This window comes from Natator depressus, chromosome 6 (assembly GCF_965152275.1).
Source record: "Natator depressus isolate rNatDep1 chromosome 6, rNatDep2.hap1, whole genome shotgun sequence".
Lineage (NCBI taxonomy): Eukaryota > Metazoa > Chordata > Testudines > Cheloniidae > Natator > Natator depressus.
In genome coordinates this window covers 114,085,596-114,103,239 of record NC_134239.1, presented here as the reverse complement: position 1 = coordinate 114,103,239, position 17,644 = coordinate 114,085,596, and positions in this window count along the sequence as shown.

The window sequence follows — 17,644 nt, the reverse complement described above, 5'->3', positions numbered from 1 at the left end:
ATGAACACTAATAATAATAGTAATGTATTTCTCTTTTATAGTGTCTTTCATTCAAGGTTCTCAAAGGGCTTTGTAAACATTAATTAAGCTTTGCAACACTTCTGTGGTGTAGACTGTATTATCTCCAGTTCGCAAGGCTATAAAATTAATGCAGCAAATTCAGTGTCAGAAATAAGAATGGAGTTCTGCTCCTGATCCTCCAGATTTTCCCAAGGAACTCTGGGATACATCCAGAAGACTTCCAGGACCCAAATCAAGCCGGGGCCATATGCACATCGGAAAGCAATAGCGCTCAGACCCTGGGTCCCAGCTTAACACGTGCTTGGATCTTCCAGCCCTGGAAGGGCCTGGGACCTTAAGTCCGAGCCCTAGGTTAACACAATTGGTGTGTGTGGATGCAAGGGGGGTTAGGCGTGAGCCCAGGCTCAAGCCTGGGCTACACTGCTGTGTAGACATACCCCCTTTGGCTTAGTGGAGTAGGCTGAAATTCCATTCAGCATGCATTTTTAAAGCATGCTTATCCTACTTAATATCCTTAGCTGCTACTCCTTGAAGGAATGTATCTCAGAGCGACAAGGGATTGGAGTAATCTGAAGAGTTTGTGAATGGAATAAGAGATTGTTAAGGGAACAAGTTCAGGAAAACACGTCAGGGATGGTGATATACGAAGGTAACTAGAAAATCACTGATGCTCACTAGTATGGATAGCAGTCAGCCAGCTTTTCCCTGTTGGAGCCACTGAGTATTATTAGAACGCATCCAGTGCTTAATTTGTAATGTAACTGCCGGGGCTCGAGCAACATTTTTTACTTTCGTAACTGACACGGCAAGCCCAGAGGTGGCAGAGCTATGGACTGCCAAGCCAAGAAGTGCCGGGACTCAGCCCTGGCACAAATGAAGTACTGAATGTGCCCAGCCGTGTGCGAGTCTGGTAGAGAGAAGGGTCTGATTTTTAGAAGTGCTGAGTGCCCACAACTCCAGATGAAGTCAGTGAGAGCTGTGGCTGCTTAGGACCTACCTCAGAAAACCAGGACCAATGTGGTCTCCAGGAACCGACATGGGCATCTTTGTTATGTTTAAGAATTTGGATTAGGGACATAACCAACTATTTACAGTAGCAGATGGTGGCACAGGCTACAGCGGACACTCGCTTCTACCAGTGTTGTGTCAATATAACTCCATTGACTTCAGTGGAGCTACCCTGATTTACACTGGTCACAACTGAATTCAGAATCCATTCTCATGTCTTTATGTCTAGATAATACAGTGATTAGCACTCTATGAATACTAGTAGGTATCATGGTTACCAGGAGGAAAGGCCATTGATTGTAAGTCCCAGCGTTCAGGAGGGAGAGAGAAGCTACAGCACAACTGGGAGAGGAGATTGCATTTCTTCTCCTCCTCCCCTACTCTAAAAGTCATAGTTATTAATAGTTTGCATTGTGATTACCCACTTTAGTGAATGTTTGAGTTCTTTTCTGGGAAATGCCTTGTGTCCAAATGTAACTCAGTGTATTGATTCTCTTCCGAGACCTAAGTGACTTAAAATCCAGCTGTGCCTGAGACCGCCTCTCCTGCAGGAGTGGTGCTTGGCTAGGATTCTCTTCTTCTTGTCTGCTCCAGCGTTGCGCTCCACGGGACTGACAGTAGGACTTTCTCAGTGGCAAGCCCTTGCCTTTGGTGTCCTTTCAGATCTTGTGCAAGGCACATCTATTTAGTCTAACACTTTAGCCAGCAGTAGATTCTCTGTAGGTGGACAAGGTGGAGAACTGTCTCCTTTCTGGGGCCATTTTCATGGGCCCTTTAGATCTGCTTGTGCATTTTTGGGGATGTTGGTATAATTTATTATAGGGCTTTTATAAATAAATGTGAACTTTACTACATTATTTAGTTTAGTCTTTGGTTGTGTTGTGCAGTTATGGTTGATTTCACTATTGCATAGTTTATCTCATAAGTATTTTCACTTCCTGTTGAACTACACTTGAGAAGTTTCTCTATTAGCCTAATCACCCAACAGGACCATAGTGGTACAATTTATTTCTCTCCATGAGCCTACCATCTTCTAGACACGTCTTTGTTCATAGGAACCTGTAAAAAGGTTTTAGTCACTCTCTCTGTACGGTTAGTACCTTTGAGAGTGATATTATTTTCTGTGGGTGTACACATCCACCAATGTACTGTACAAAATATAGATGGCACCTCAGTCCCTGCTCCTTGGACCTTTCCTTCTAACTTAATACAGTTCAGACAGACACACAGGGCCTAACTATACATTGTATTACAGCCCCTTTATGCCGCTCCAATGATGTAGTGGGAGCAAAGAGTTAGGAGATACAGACTCTGAAGAATAATTCTAGCAGATTTTTTGAATGGTTTAAAAGCTCTGGCACTGCTGCAGTCTGGCTATTTTTGGCTTCCAGAACAGCTCCACAGGGTTATTGCTGGCAGCCACATTTAAGTTAGACTGCCCTAAGACTGCTCTAATTTACACTGGTACAGCTGACATCCTGAACACAATGTATAAAGCCATAATGGATTTCACTATAACTACCTCAGATTCCCCCCTTCAGAAAATTGTTCTCTGCAACAACGCTAAGGCCATAGCAACCCAGGCTTTGTCCATCAGGTAGCTAGCTACCTTTTATAAATAAACTAGATAGAAAATATTACTGTATACTCTAAAGTTTGCCACGATCTACCCCACAGCACGTGGGCTGAGGTGAGCTCCGTGTACACATGCAGTTTGTGAATTTGCTGAGCACTCTGGGATCTTTGGATGAAAAGCACTATATAAATATTAGCCATTCACCAATCCCCCAGGTTCTTTCATTCACTTTTGAATAACTTCCTTTCAGATGCATTAGTAAAGGCTCCCAAGAGGTCATGGAGTCTGACAAGAATTTTAACCCACTCCACACAGCTGCATTCTGCTACCCAGTGGGCACAGTTCTGTTAGGGTAGTCACGTGTCTCTCAGAAAACAAGGATTTCTTAATTGTAGGAGGGCCATTTCTTCAGAGTCTTGCTACCTGCAGCGGCTGCTGCATACAGTCTTGATTAGTGTGTGCCTGGAGCTCTCTCATGTCACCTCAGGCCAGGATTCCCAGACTTCCTGTCAGAGGCAGGAGAAAGAATCTGTGCGTACTTAGAAGTGGCATAAAAGACCTGATCCGGCATTCCTCATATATCCAAAACATTCATTGTCTTCCAGCAGGGAGTGCACAGCTGAGCCCTACACCAAGGTTTTCATAAGGCTTCCCCCAAAATTACAAGTCAATTGATTTTTTAAAACTTTTTATTAAGGCAAGCTTACAATAAAACGTTAAAAATACTTCATCATACCTTACTTATTTAGGATCAGGTTAATACTCAAAGAACCTGGCTAAAGATTCTCTCCTCCTCCAAGTACTGTAAAAAAGGGTGACCAAATTACCTCTTTGGGGCACTTCTCTTGTGTCCATTCTTGATGTAAAGCTTTTCCATCACAAGGACAGTCCATATTTTGCCACAATTCTACAGAAGTCACATTTTTCAAGGGATAAGCAATACAAGGCCTTGCTGTTAACAATAAAAGAAGCTAATTTGTTCTGTTTAAAATGTAGACCTTTTACTCACTGGAGCATTAAGTAAGCAGGTCAGGGAATTTCTGGGAAGCTAGCATTTTTTGTTATAAGATTAATCTCTTTAATAATTTCCTTCCCAGATGGTCTAATTCCTGCAACACAACCACCACGTGTGCCAGTATGTTCCCCACAATCCTGTCAACAGAGTGCCTCCCAAGCAGCAAAAACTTGATGGAGCTTAACTGGAGTCAAATGCCATCGAGACAGTAGTTTATGAAAGTTTTCTTTGTGAGCTATGCAAACTGAAGGTGTCTATCCCCTTTCCCATGGAGGCACCCACTCATCTAGATCAGTTTCTTTGTCCACGTTCCCCTCCCATTTTTTCATGGGGGGCAGTTTTCCTATCAACATCTTTTTCAAACAGAACCGTAGGAGGGCCTTGTTTTTCCTGAGGTGTCCAACCGGAGATGCCTTAGAAGGGCCTGATGTTCAAAAAATGCGGAGCACCTGCCCTCTGCAAACCGCAGCCCTTTAAAGGGGTCTCAATTTGCTCCCCACCCCCAAATCACTAGCCACTTTTGAAAGCCTGACCTCTGTCCCTTTAAATGGTTAATAGGGCTTCTTGGTAGTTGTATTTCAATTATAAATCGTTCTACAGCTTATGCGTCTGGTTCTCCTTTCGCTTACTCTGGTTCTATACTGCTGTAACCACATTGCCTCTGCTGTAAATCAGGAGCCAGCAATGAGGAGAATCAGGTCCTCCTTTCACACGAAGTATTATCTCCAGCCCTGCAGAATATTCCGGCAGTGTTGTGTGCCAACATTTACATTACATCCCAGTCTATTTTACATCTAGCAAGAGGCCCCAATCCTGCAAACACTTAAGGCACGAGGCATCCCATTGAACTAAAGAGGACAGCTCAGGGCCATAGTTAGTCACTAGCATAAGCGTTTGCAGCATTGGGGCCTGAGGGTGGGATCCACAAAGGTATTTAGGCACTTTAGTCCCAGTTTTGGCTCCCGCTGAGCCCTGTAGCTACCTAAACTCATACAACGCCTAAGCTTTTCAGAGTAAAACTTCCCTGAGCACTTCTGTCTCTGAGCACCCCCACTGCTGTCTCCCTCAAAGCATCCAGGTGTCTATCTCCTGCCTAAGCCCCAGAGCAATCCACAAACTGAGGGAAGACAAGCATTCAGCTGCCCGAGTTGGTAGGTGTGCTCAGAGCCCAACCTCCAAAAGAGGAGCCCATCATATAGCATTTAGCCCAGAGGTTAGAGCACCGAGCTGGGAGTAGGAGACTTCGGGTCAGTTCCCCACTCTCTGCCAGAGAAACAGGATATTCTGATGTGGGAACCCTCTTTGTCTCTGCCCAATGACTATTCTAAGTATGGGGGCGAGGAAGAGAGACTGGGAATGGCTCTGCAGCCCAGTGAGGACCACCTACCAGGGAGAGGGAGACCCTGGCTCCAGTTCCCCCTGCTCTAACCCCTCATTATTTATCAAGAGGGCAACAGCTTCAAAAGGAGAGATTGAAGGAGCCTGGCATCAAAACCTCCCATAGCTCAGTGGTGGGGGCATGATCGCATCAGGTGGGAAGACCGCTGTTGAAATCCTCCCTCCTCCTCTGGCAGAGCTGCAGAGAAGGGGTGAATTCAACCTGGGTATCTCCCACATCCCAGCTGAGTGCTCTAACCATTGAGCTAAGAGCTATAAGGTGGCCTATTCCTGTGTTGTGTAGAGTAAGGCAGGTGCCCCACTCACACCCCTCTAGTCAGCATCTAGTTTAGGCAGGGAGCCACTTAACATGCTGGCTTGCGTGGACACTTCCTTAGGGGCCTCTCTCTCCCCCTTCTCCTAAGGGTACCTGTAAATGAGTCTACACAGCTAGGCACCCCCACCCCCAAGTGGATGTGGCCTAGGAACACCTCATGTGGCCAGTGCCCCGTAGTGACAGCCCCAAGTTCCTCCATTGCTGTGGTGGTGTCTCTGCCAAATAAGTGGAGGGCTGAGTCACTGGATGAGTTAAGTCACAGTTTTTAGTCCACCGTTTCCAGGGTCACAGTCATTTAACCTAGGCGTCAAAACTTGCCTTTAACAGAAACAAAAATCCTTCCCCCCTTTCTGGGGCTCTTCCTCAGTTCAACCTGTTGCCCCTTGCAGGGCTCAACAGCTGCTGTAGAGGATTTGTATACCCCCTCCTTGGGGTCAGTAGGGGAACCCAAGTCCAACCCTCTACTGAGGGTTCTGGCCCAAACACCCTGTACTGCACAGCTAGGACAGCTCCTTTACCCCATTCAGGTGTTGTGCAACAATCCGTATAGAGGGGGTGCTGAGTGCCATTAAGCCAAGCTGTAAACCCTGCATATGATGGAAGCCATTTCAAGCCAGGGGGTGCAGGAGCACCCCCAGGTCCAGTCTCTATGCCAGTTTCCCTTGGCCACTTCCTGCCTCACCTCTTTACTTCCCCTCTGGGTCTCCCAGTCTCTTCTTTGCTTTATCAGGCTGTCTCTCTCAGGTCTTCCTACCTGAAGAGCTTTTCTTATTTACTTTCTTCTCAGCAGTTGCCTTTCCTGGTCTGAGCTTTTCTCTACAGCTGCTATAGACTGGACTGGACTGGACTGGACTGTACTGTACTGTACTGTCCTCTTCTCACCCTCCAGTTCTTTCCCATGGCAAGCTTTCTTCAGCCTTACCCCTAGCTCCTTTTATACAGAAATCCTAATTCCTCTCAGGTGGGACTCATCCTGTAATCAGGGTTGACTTAGTCCACGCTCTCTAGGCCCTGGGGCAAGCCATCCTGTGCAGCGCCTAAGTCAGCTTTGTGGATTGCATTGTTGTTCCTGTGATTTTCTTGGCACCTGAAAGGTAGGCATTGTGATGGTCAAGCATTGCAATGCCTAAATCCCTTTGTGAATACCATCCTGTCTAATAGACTGATTGACAAGGCCTGGTAAAAGCCTTTGTATAATTTTGGAAGGTTTAATGAGTGATTTCCACCAGGTTAATATTTTAAGCTCCATGATTTAAAAACTGTAGGGCCAGATCTTCAGCTGGATATTGGCCTATGAAGCAGCATCAGTTTATAGCAACTGAGGCTCTGGCCCTATATCTTCTCACTTTACAATTCATTGTATTTTTATAGTGACTTCATATCCCTATTATACCAGCCTGACATTTAATGTTAGCACTATGAAATTCATAAAATAAAATCTAATTTGCATTAGCAGTTTTTGTGAGGATACACATGCCATTCTTTGTTGAATTCGTTCTCCCAAATATGCCATGAAAGAGTTAGCATAATGATTTTCTTTTTATTATATAGTCTAAATCATAAAGCTATTTTTAATGTAAGCCTTTTATACCCTCAGTAAAATCAAGAAATATCAGTACGAGAGTGGTGACCATTCATTGTTATAATGTTTCACCTAGGATGTGTGCAGTATAAATCTTTGCTGGAAAAGAATTTAAAAGGTGTGTTTTAATTATTGGTGTTTGGGTAGCTGTAATTAGTAAGCGCAGTAATGAAGATACCAAGCTGCCTGATGAGATTAGGTCAAGGATATATGGTTATATCATGTGGTTTGTTAAATAGGAGCCACCTATTGTAAGCCAGAGCTATTTCAATTCTATGTTTAAAGAAATCATTCTTCATGGAAAGTTGATTGGTTTCATAAGGGAAGCAGCAGGGTTTTGCAGTTTCCTACATGGGAGGATGGAAAGGACAGGCAGTCAGCAGCCCAAGTTGTTGCTCTCTCTACTGTGATGAGTTTACTTTCTGTTTGATTTGTAAGTTTCTCAAGCTTGAGCCTGTAAGTGCACGTAATTGATAAAATTCTCTCACCCATCCTGGATAAGCAGCTGCTATGTGATGCAAGGGAGTGAAGGGTCACAAGTTAATCTCCAGCCTATGGTTCTGCTGTTCCCCCTCAGATGCAGGACTTCCTGGGTACTGGATTTGAATTAATGCTGCCCAAATAATCTCTCCACTAGTCCAGCACCAATTCTTCCCTCAATTCAGAGCCAACCAGCACAGATCTTGCTTTGGCAGGTTGTGAGTTGTAGAGGTCCCAACACCTAGCCACTCCACCAATATGCTGGGGTAGCAGCGTGGCTAGTATGGATCCATTATCACTTGGTAAATTTCACCAAGCCTTTAGAATATTGGGGGCAAATTGTTTTGCTGTTTAACATTTGTGAGAAAAAACTTGACAATCAACCCATCTAAATGTACTAATGATTATGATTCAGATATAAATCTCAATTTAAGATGAAGGTAAATTCACATTGTTCTTGTTATTAATACTGTCCCAGCAGGGACTGGGGTCTTGTGTATTAGGTACTGTACAAATAAATAACACAAAGAGTCCTTGTCTAAGAGCTCACACTCCAAGATTTAGACAATGTTTGATAGGTGAACAATACAGGGGGGAGGGCTGTAATTTTTATAAAAACCTTCACCAAAATTTCATCCTGGTTTTTTAATCAAAATCAAAGTTTTGTTAAAAGTGTGAAAGTTTTTGCCCAGCTCTTGTTAATAAACAGGCAAATAGGGAGGGTGAGGTGAGGTTAAGGTTATAGCAGAGACAGGTGTTTCCATAAATGAATCATAACTGTGGTCTCACTAGTCGCAAGTTGCTGCCAGTCTGACCGGTGCCAGATGGTAATATTTCTCTTAATGGAAATCTCCAAGTCTCCACTTTTGCTTGGAACTGTATATTTGATTTTTGTTTATTGCATTCTGTTGCACTATAGTGTTGCCTGTAAACTGAAAAACTTCAATGAAATATTTAATAGTTATATAGAAGGAATCACAGGTCCATATAAATTGAAGGGTCTCTTGACTGTATCATCCACAGCAATTAAGACCTGGCAGCAAGAATAAGATAATGTTTGATAGTTTACAAGGAAGGATCTAAGTTTTCACTTTCACTGACACCCATTTTCTGCGCTGTGGAAGTTAAAGTCAGATTCAACTATGTCATCCTTTGGCATTGCTCTTCCTCTGTTATATAATGGGTTGATGGTGTTCTTCTGTTATAATTACCCAGAGGGAAGGAAGATGGCCATAAATATGCATAAAAAGGTCATCCGTGTCAGGACAAGCCAGCCAGCTTATACTGGGTGGAGGGGACTGGATAACTTTAATGATCACGTACGTGCCATCAGTCATAGGTTTATGCGCTCGCCGTACCTTTGAAAATAAATCATTAGAGAAATGTTTGTGTTCCTTGAGAGGGACTGGAGGGACTAGAAGCATCAAACGGAAAGGAGGACAACCAGGAGGAGTCTGATAGAAGAGTGCTCTGAGCAGAGTACATGTGGGAGCTGCATTTAGTTTACATGCATTATTTTGAAAGCTTTGGGATATTTGGGGTTAATCTTGTTGCATCAGCAGCGGTTGGGTTCCTATGTGCTACGCAGCAATTCGATCATCTTGTCATACCCTCACTGGAGAGCCCTTGCCTCTCAGCTCATGTGCATCCTGTAAAATACCTCTCTGAATTATGCACGCATACTCAGCACAACCTCCCTTCGCTGCACATTTCACTGATCCAGCTCCCTTTAAAGCCAATGGAAAGATTCCCAGGGGTGAGAATGCCAGGGGAGAGCAGCTGTAGGTGTTTTTATCGCTGTGTCATCCTAGCTCAGCCTTAAGCAGATGCGGATGAGACATTAAAGCTCCTGTGGCCCATCTGCACTTGCACTGTCACCTTTGCTAGCCTCAGTGTACATGCACCGGTACTAGACAAAAGCAGCTCAGTGTAGACAAGCTAACGGGGCTACATTCTCAGACGATGCACTGGACTTTTGCGGGGGGCATTTGAACAAGAGGCAAAGAGACTCCGTGTAGCTGAGATGTGATTTGCAGAGGGTGAAATAAATGAGAGAAAAACATCCCTGATTTAATTGTGTAGCAAGTAAAGTCTAATAAAGTGTCTCAGCTCTTTGACAAGCTTCATTAAGATGCATTAAGTTTTTTTTAAAAAGAAAAGGAGGACTTGTGGCACCTTAGAGACTAACCAATTTATTTGAGCATGAGCTTTCGTGAGCATCCGATGAAGTGAGCTGTAGCTCACGAAAGCTCATGCTCAAATAAATTGGTTAGTCTCTAAGGTGCCACAAGTAACCTCCTTTTCTTTTTGCGAATACAGACTAACACGGCTGCTACTCTGAAATAAGTTTTTTTTATAGGTTTTTTTTCCCCCCTAAATAAAATTGTGGCTTCTTTCACACTCCACTGCTGCTGACTGGGAGAGGAGGGAACGGTGGAGGCTGCCGTTGTTAATGTCAGGCTCAGTTTTAGTCTGAACTGCCTTACCCGCCTTCTAGCAGGGAATTGCTCTTGCCGGGGCTGCAGAGAGGAAGCACCCATCTGGTACATCCCACTGTTGCCAGAGATTGTGTGATAAATTCAGTGGCTGGCCCTGCTGCTGGAGAGGCTAAGAGCTGCCACAGGGTCTGATGTATTAGCCAGCCAGTCACAGGGGTGAATGGTTTCGCTCTCTGTGCTGGCAGTCGGAAACAATCCCATAGGCAGAGGAGTGCTAGGTTGTTTTTCTCACAACGTCTCATTTCCCTGCACTGTCTACTGTCTTTGAGTTTCACTGACATACTTGTTAGTGTATATTCTGTGGCAGCCAACCCCTGGCTTAAGAGGGTGCCAGAAATGGTAGGGGAAGGGGGGGAGGGGAGAGAGTACCAGCCAGCCAGTAATGTATGCGTGGAAGAATAGGAGCTTGAACACTGATTAGAGATGGGCTTGTCCGCCCAATGAGCAAATGCTGAGATATGAGAATGGGCTAAGTTTGCATGCAGCGACTTGAACCATTCACATTATCTGTCCCGTTAAGCCTATTGGGGTCTAGCTATTTTAGGTCTTACTTTTCATATGGGCGTCCAGAAGAGATTTCCTGTGTCCTTTTGGCCCAGACACTAGTAGGTGGCAGGAGCTCTGTATTTATGTACAGATGTGTTCAATCACATTGCATTCTGCCTTTCTATCTCTGCCTTTCAGTGTCTCCTCATTCAGGGCATATTCTCAGTAATCTACATTTTCCCCTTTTCTGCTGTTATTAAAGACTCAGGATCTGAGTTTACAAAACGATCAGTATAAGGCGATTATGAAGTACAAAGGGAAGTAATAGCACTACTTTACAGCATGACATTGATGTAAAACAGTGTTATTTAAATAACTGGAATGATGGAAAAATAAGTATGAAGGAGAAGGTAGAATGAAAGAAATATACTATGAAAGCCATAACCACATAAGAGAGACAACATTGTCTAGTGGTTAGGTCGCTTGATTAGGACTCAGAAGAGACAGTGTTTTATTCCTGTAAAAGCAGCAAAGGTGCCACAGGACTCTGCCGCTTTTACAGATCCAGTCTAACACAGCTACCCCTCTGATACTTGTTTTATTCCTAGCACCGAGTGAGAGCAAGTCACTTCATCTCTGTTTCCTCTCCCACCCTTTGTCTGTCTTGTGTGTTTAGATAGTAAGTTTGGGGCAGGGACTATCTCTTGCTCTGTGTGTACAGTGCTCTAGGTCCAATCTGAGTTGGGTCCTCTAGGCATTATTGTCGTAGTAATTCAGTGAAAGCCAGCAGATCTATCGAGACCAATACTGAGTCACTAGGTAACTATTATAGGACACACTGAGTTGTAAATTCACATTAGGATCTCCTGAATGTAAAGATCTAGAAAAAGTTGTTAGATCAGGTCTATAATTTCTTACCTTGATGGCTAGGCTTGGAAAGATTCAATTTTTATTGGTAAATGTCAGTAAACTTCAATTTCACCATATCCATGCAAACAGACTAAAACAAATTTTCATCTATGATCATAGAAATTTATAGATAGGCAAGATAAGAAAAATGCTGCTTGAGAACTTATTAGAGTTTGATTTAAGGAAATTGACTTTGTATATTTTGACATGGGATGTTGACAGTTCGTGGTTTAACAATTTTAGCTTTAACTTTTTGAATTTTAGTGTCTGCTGTCATTAAATTGTCTGACCTCCCAGTCATCTGACTCCCCCCATAATTTTCCCTAACTGTGAAAGTTTAAAAAAAAATACAAAAAAGGTTAAAAATTAATATTGACATTATCTATCAAAAATTTTAAAAAAAATCTGCTAAGCCTATTGATGACTAAACAGGTATTAGCTGAGCAAAAAGAAATTTAGTGAGTAAAGTCTTTTCCTTAAGAGATCACATTTAGAATCAGAAAAGATACTCTGTTGACATACACAGAACAGGAAACAGAAATAGCATGGGGGATAACATAGTTTTATGACTCTTGTGTTCCAAGCAGTCAGTCTATAATCCTGCTCCTGAGCAAGGGGCGAATGAAAGCTCAGCTGAGTTTAACCCCATGTGTGCCAGAGATTAAGTAGTGTCCCTGCCCCCTTTCAGTGAGTTTGTCAGATTTTTCGTGTAAATATCCTTCTGAATTACTTGCAGAAAAAGTTATTGTACATGTGACACGGAAGACAATTTTAAAACTCAGTCCTCTTCAAACAGATATTTCATAATGTTCGGTGATTTGGCTAGCATATTGGCTAATCATTTGCCAGATTTGTTTGTTTTATCTTGAAGGAAAAGTGAAATGACAATTCAGTTTACAAATTGCTTTTTGCCACCAGATCAGTCTTTGCAAATGGAAAAGAACAACATGGCTTTAGAAGATATGGATTTTCCTGCTTTTAAGAAATAACAGAGTAAACATTTTCAGAACTATTTTTTAAAATGTCCTTTAATTTCCTCTTTTAAAAAAGCAGCGGGAAAGAATTGGACTTCATTGCTACTATTATTCAACATTTGTATTATGGTAGTGCCAAGAGGACTCAACCAAGTCAGAGCCCCAGCATGCTAAGACACTGTACAAACATACACTAAATGACAGTCAAAGAGCTTACAGCCTATAAAAAGAGCTTAAGAAGGTCCCAATGCTGTAATCAAATCCATGGTGGGCAGACACTTGCACCCTCAGGGATCCAGTTGCAACATCAGAGCCGTAGGATGTACTCAGTAAACTAGATCATCACTGATTATGTTTATTAAGCAATTACCTAATTGCGCAGTTTTATAGTCTTGTATAATGTTCATAAAAGTTTCCCACTGCAATTATGGTGCCTTTTGGAGTCATATAGTTAAGGCATTTAGACATGTTTGAGCATTAATTTGGTTGAATTCCTGTCTAATGTCATGGGTGCCTAGAATGTATGGATTTATACAAATATAAATAAAGAAGACATTCCATTATAAAAACCTATAGGAAATTTCAGTGTTTTGTTTTTGTTTTTTTGTTTTTTTAAAGAACTATTCATCCTCTGTAGGCTACTTTAAAACTTAATACCAGCCATTTTTAGGGTTAACAAACTCAATAGGCTCATGTGAAGTAGTAAACTTGCCCAGTTCATCATGTAAGTCATTTTTGATGTTGAATAACAGATGCCAAAAATCTCACTAGAAGCAGAGTCCAATACTGCATGTCCTTTGTGGTTTCACTGGGAGTTTCACATCGCTGCTGTCTTGAAAGATCAGGCCCTAAACAGGTCACAGGTATTTTATACGGAGACAGGAAAATGAGCTGGCATTTGGATCAAGCTTACGTTTGAGCTGGGGTTTGTTTCAAGAGCACTAGCATCACAGAAACATTACTAGATGGAGATGGTAAAAATGTTAATGATGCAGAAAATATAAAAGTGTGCAATAAATGTTTTTGTTCGGTATTTATAAAGAAGTAGGCTGATGTACTCGTATTACATGAGGATGATGGAAGTACTTTCCAGTCCATTAGTAACTAAGAAGGATGTTAACAGCATCTACTAGGAATGAACATGTGAATCAGCAGGCCTGGATAATTTGTACCCAGGAGTGCTAAAAGAGTTGATTAAGGAGAACTCTGGCCTGCTGATGTTAATGTTTAATAAATCTCAAAATACCAGAGTAATTCCAGAAGACTGGAAGAGTACTGTGCCAATATTCAAAAAGAGCAAGTGGGTTGACGTAGGTAATTATTGGCCAGTTAGTCTGACATCAATACCAGGCAAAACAATAGTAAAGCTGATACAGGATTCAATTAATAAAATATTAAAGGATGGGAATATAATTAATTCCCTTCAACATGGTTTTATGAAAACTAGATCCTTTCAGACAAACCTGATTTCATTTTTGATGAGGTTATAAGTTTGGTTGATAAATGTAACTATGTAGATGTGGGCATTTGACTTATTACCATGTGGCAGTCTCATTAAAAATTAGCGTTAGACCATATCTATAAAGCGCACATTAACTGGATTAAGAACTGGCTAACTGACAGATATCAAAAAGTAGTTGTCAATGGGGAAACATCATCAACTGGAGATGTTGCTAGTAGGATTCTGCAAGGATCAGTTCTAGATTGGATGCTATTTAACATTTCTTTCAATGATCTGGACATAAATATAAAATCACTGCTGATAAAATTGGAGGATGACACACAACTTGACAGAATGGTAAGTAACATTGAGGAGAGGGCCGTCATACAGAGCAATCTCGATTGCTTGTTAAACTGGGCCTGTTCAAATGAAATGCATTTTAATACAGCCAAATGCAAGGTCGTATATTTAGGAACAAAGATTGCTGGTCATATGTACAGAACAGGGGAGTGTGTCTTGGAAAGCAGTGACTCCTGGGGTCATAGTGGATAAGCAACTGAATTTGAGCTCCCAGTGTGATTCTGTGGCCAAAAGGGCAATCCTTGAATGTATAAATGGAGGAGTAGGGAAGTGATTTAGTACACTGCATTGGTGGGACAGATACTAGAATACTGCATACAGTTTGGGTGTTCACATTTTTAAAAGGATGTTAAAAATTGGAGAGAGTGAGTGCAAAAGAAATGATTCATGGGCTGGAGAAATTTCCTTACTGTAGGAGACATAAAGAGCTCAATCTGTTTAGTTTATCAAAAAAGGAGATTGAGAGGGGACTAGATTACAGTGCTGTACCTTCGTCAGGGAGAAAATACCAGGTACTAATGGGCTCTTCAATCTATTGCAGAAAGGCAGAACGAGAACCAATGGCTGGAAGCTGAAGCTAGACAAATTCGAGTTAGAAATTAGGCACTGATTTTTAACAGTGAGGGTGATTAATCACTGGAACAGGCTACCAAGGGAAGTGGTGGATTCTCCATCTCTTGAAATCTTAGTCAAGACAGGCTGCCTTTCTGGACGATATGCTTTAGTCAAACACAAATTATTGGTCTCTATATAGGGGTCACTGGGTGAGGTGCTAAGGCCTGTCAGAAACAGAAGGTCAGATTAGGTGATGCAATGATCCCTTCTGGCCTTAAACTCTACGAAAAACTGCTCATGTGAAATGTTAAACCAAAAATGAAAGAAGTCAGACAAAAGCAGCTGTGCTTGCAATAATTTGGCCATCGTAGCCCAAAACGTTGTGAAAATGGCTTTTCTCATGTGATTTTAGGTGGCCCCTAAACCTGAAAATAGGCCCCTTCCACTTTTGGATCCAATCCAAACTAAAATGCCATGGGAAGGTTCGGATCAGTTCATTCCAATCTGAAATCTCTCATCAACACCCATCAGAATGCAAAGAAGTTGAATTTGAGGTTCTGGTTTTGGACTATCAAAAAGAGCAAAACTGGGAACCGACAGAGAGTACAGACTGACTCTCTCTGGTACTGCCTTGTCTACTCAGAAGGCTTGCTGGACAGCATAAAAATAAAAGTAAAAGGCAATTAAAACACACACAGAGAGACGTATTCATCCCAATAAGCAGGAGAGTTCTCAGTCCTGAGACCTTACCCTCAGAATTTCTCAGAGGGTTTGTTTTCTCTCCTCTCTTTTTAGTATAATATTTGGGCCAAATCCTATACTGGTGTAAATAGCTGTCGCTCCATTTAAGTTAATTTACATCAGCAAAGGAGCTGAGCTGACCATTTGAGTATATATTTTTCTACAAAACAGTTAGCACTCATCTTTATGGTAGGACAGAAGAAAACAAATTACAATATAGTTACCACTATTGTTTGGTAATAGTTATTTTACAGTCTGTGAAAGATTGACAGAATATTTGGGGACCAGTAAGCCATGAAATAGTTAAACTAGGAGCAGGGAGAAGGCATAGCAAAGTCACATGAGGAAGACCAAATTCATTCACGAATTAAAAACTAAAATACTTGCTATGTTTATGTTTGTGTTGTAGCAAATTGAAAGCAGATTTCAACAGGATCTTTGTTTACTAATAATGGATTTGGTCAAAAGTTTATAAATTCTCTATGTGCTTTAAATGGAGGAATCCACTGACTTTTATGGTTGTTACACAGAACCTTTATCTCTCCCTTATTTGGAATATAATAGGAATGAATGTGGGGAGGTGAAATCCTGCCTCCATTGAAGTCCATAGCTAAACTTCTATTCACTTCAGTGGGGCTAGGATTTCACCATCTGTGTCCTTGCCTAATACAAATACCCACTGTGTTGTGTTTGGAGTGGGGTTTGATCTAGGGCAGGTGTAGCCACCCACATGTGGCTCTTCAGAAGTTATGTGGCTCTTTGTATAGACACTGACTCCGGGGCTGGAGCTACAGGTGCCAACTTTCCAATGTGCCGGGGGGTGCTCACTGCTCAACCCCTGGCTCTGCCACAGGGCCTGCCCCAATTCCAGCCTTTTCTGCCCCCTCCCTTGAGCCTGCCGTGCCCTCGCTCCTCCCCCTCTACCCCCAGAGCCTCCTGCATGCCACGAAACAGATGATCGGGAAGTGCGGGGAGGGAGGGGGAGGCACTGATTGGCAGGGCTGCAGGTGGGCGGGAGGCGCTGGGAGCAGGGGAGTGGGGGGAGCTGATGGGGGGGCTGCTGTTGTATTACTGTGGCTCTTTGGCAATGTACATTGGTAAATTCTGGCTCCTTCTCAGGCTCAGTTTGGCCACCCCTGATCTAGGATCTTAGCTATTTAGAGGGAAACATAAGTCAGGGGGACTTAAAATTATATCTACTAGCTGTGGTTTGGTTTTCGGCCCTATGCCTCACACTGTGCCTGTCCTGCGCCATTCTTGACAGCAGGCAGGATATTCAAATGTAGAAAGACTCCTTCACACCTTATGACAGCAGGGAAGCAGGCAAAAGAGGGTGCTTTTAATCACCAGGAAATGCACCACCTCAGGTATGTTGTGGAGGGCTAGTACTTTCGTGTATATGGGATCCACGTTCCAGCTCTCAGCTTGGACAGCAGGAGATCAGTGAGCTTGGGGGATAAACGTTGATGGGCCACATTCTGCCTTCAGTTATCCACGTGCAACCCCTTCGTGCCCGGGTGTTGCCTGGGTGTCAGTGAGGGCAAAATTTACCTATATTTTAAAGGTACACTACACTTAAAAGGCCTGCTTGATTAAAAGATCCTGCTGTAGGTCGACTTGTTCCTCTCTGTCTTTCTTTACAGCTTTTGGATGGTTACGCTGATTTCTTGGCATTCAACGGTGTTGGTGACTCACCTGGGTTAGGTGTCATGCAGGTGGTGACGTGGCCCTGGAAAGCTTCCCATAGGTGTCACTGCACTCGGGAGATGGATACAAAAGAAGCTGCAACTGCTAAACCTATACAGGAAGAGGAGAGGCTGCAAAGACGTTTAGCAGCCATGTCTGATTATGGACTTTGGAGTTAGCGTGAGCCCTGCATAATGGCTGGGTCAGAGCAGCTTCAGGCCCTTCAGGGGAATGCTCCAGCTAGAAGCTGGGAATGCAGAGACAAGAGCAATTGCTGAGGGCAGATGGAAACAGAAGAGGCTACTCACAGGGGGATTTCTGGGACAGGGAAGGAAGCAGAAGATCCAGTGACTGATACAGAAGTGCCTAATACTGCAAGGTTCAGAGTCTCCACTGCAAGGTGCTGAATGGGCTCAATAGCCAGAGGCCTCAATGAGAGAGGAGGGCACGGAGGTGTCTAACTCCCCTTGAAATCAATAGGAATCAGGGGTCTAAACACCCTTGTGGATCTGGGCCTCAGCACCTTGCAGGATCAGGCACAGCATGATTAGGGTCAGAAACATCAGGTTAGAAAAGGCAGAAATAAGAGAAGGCAGTG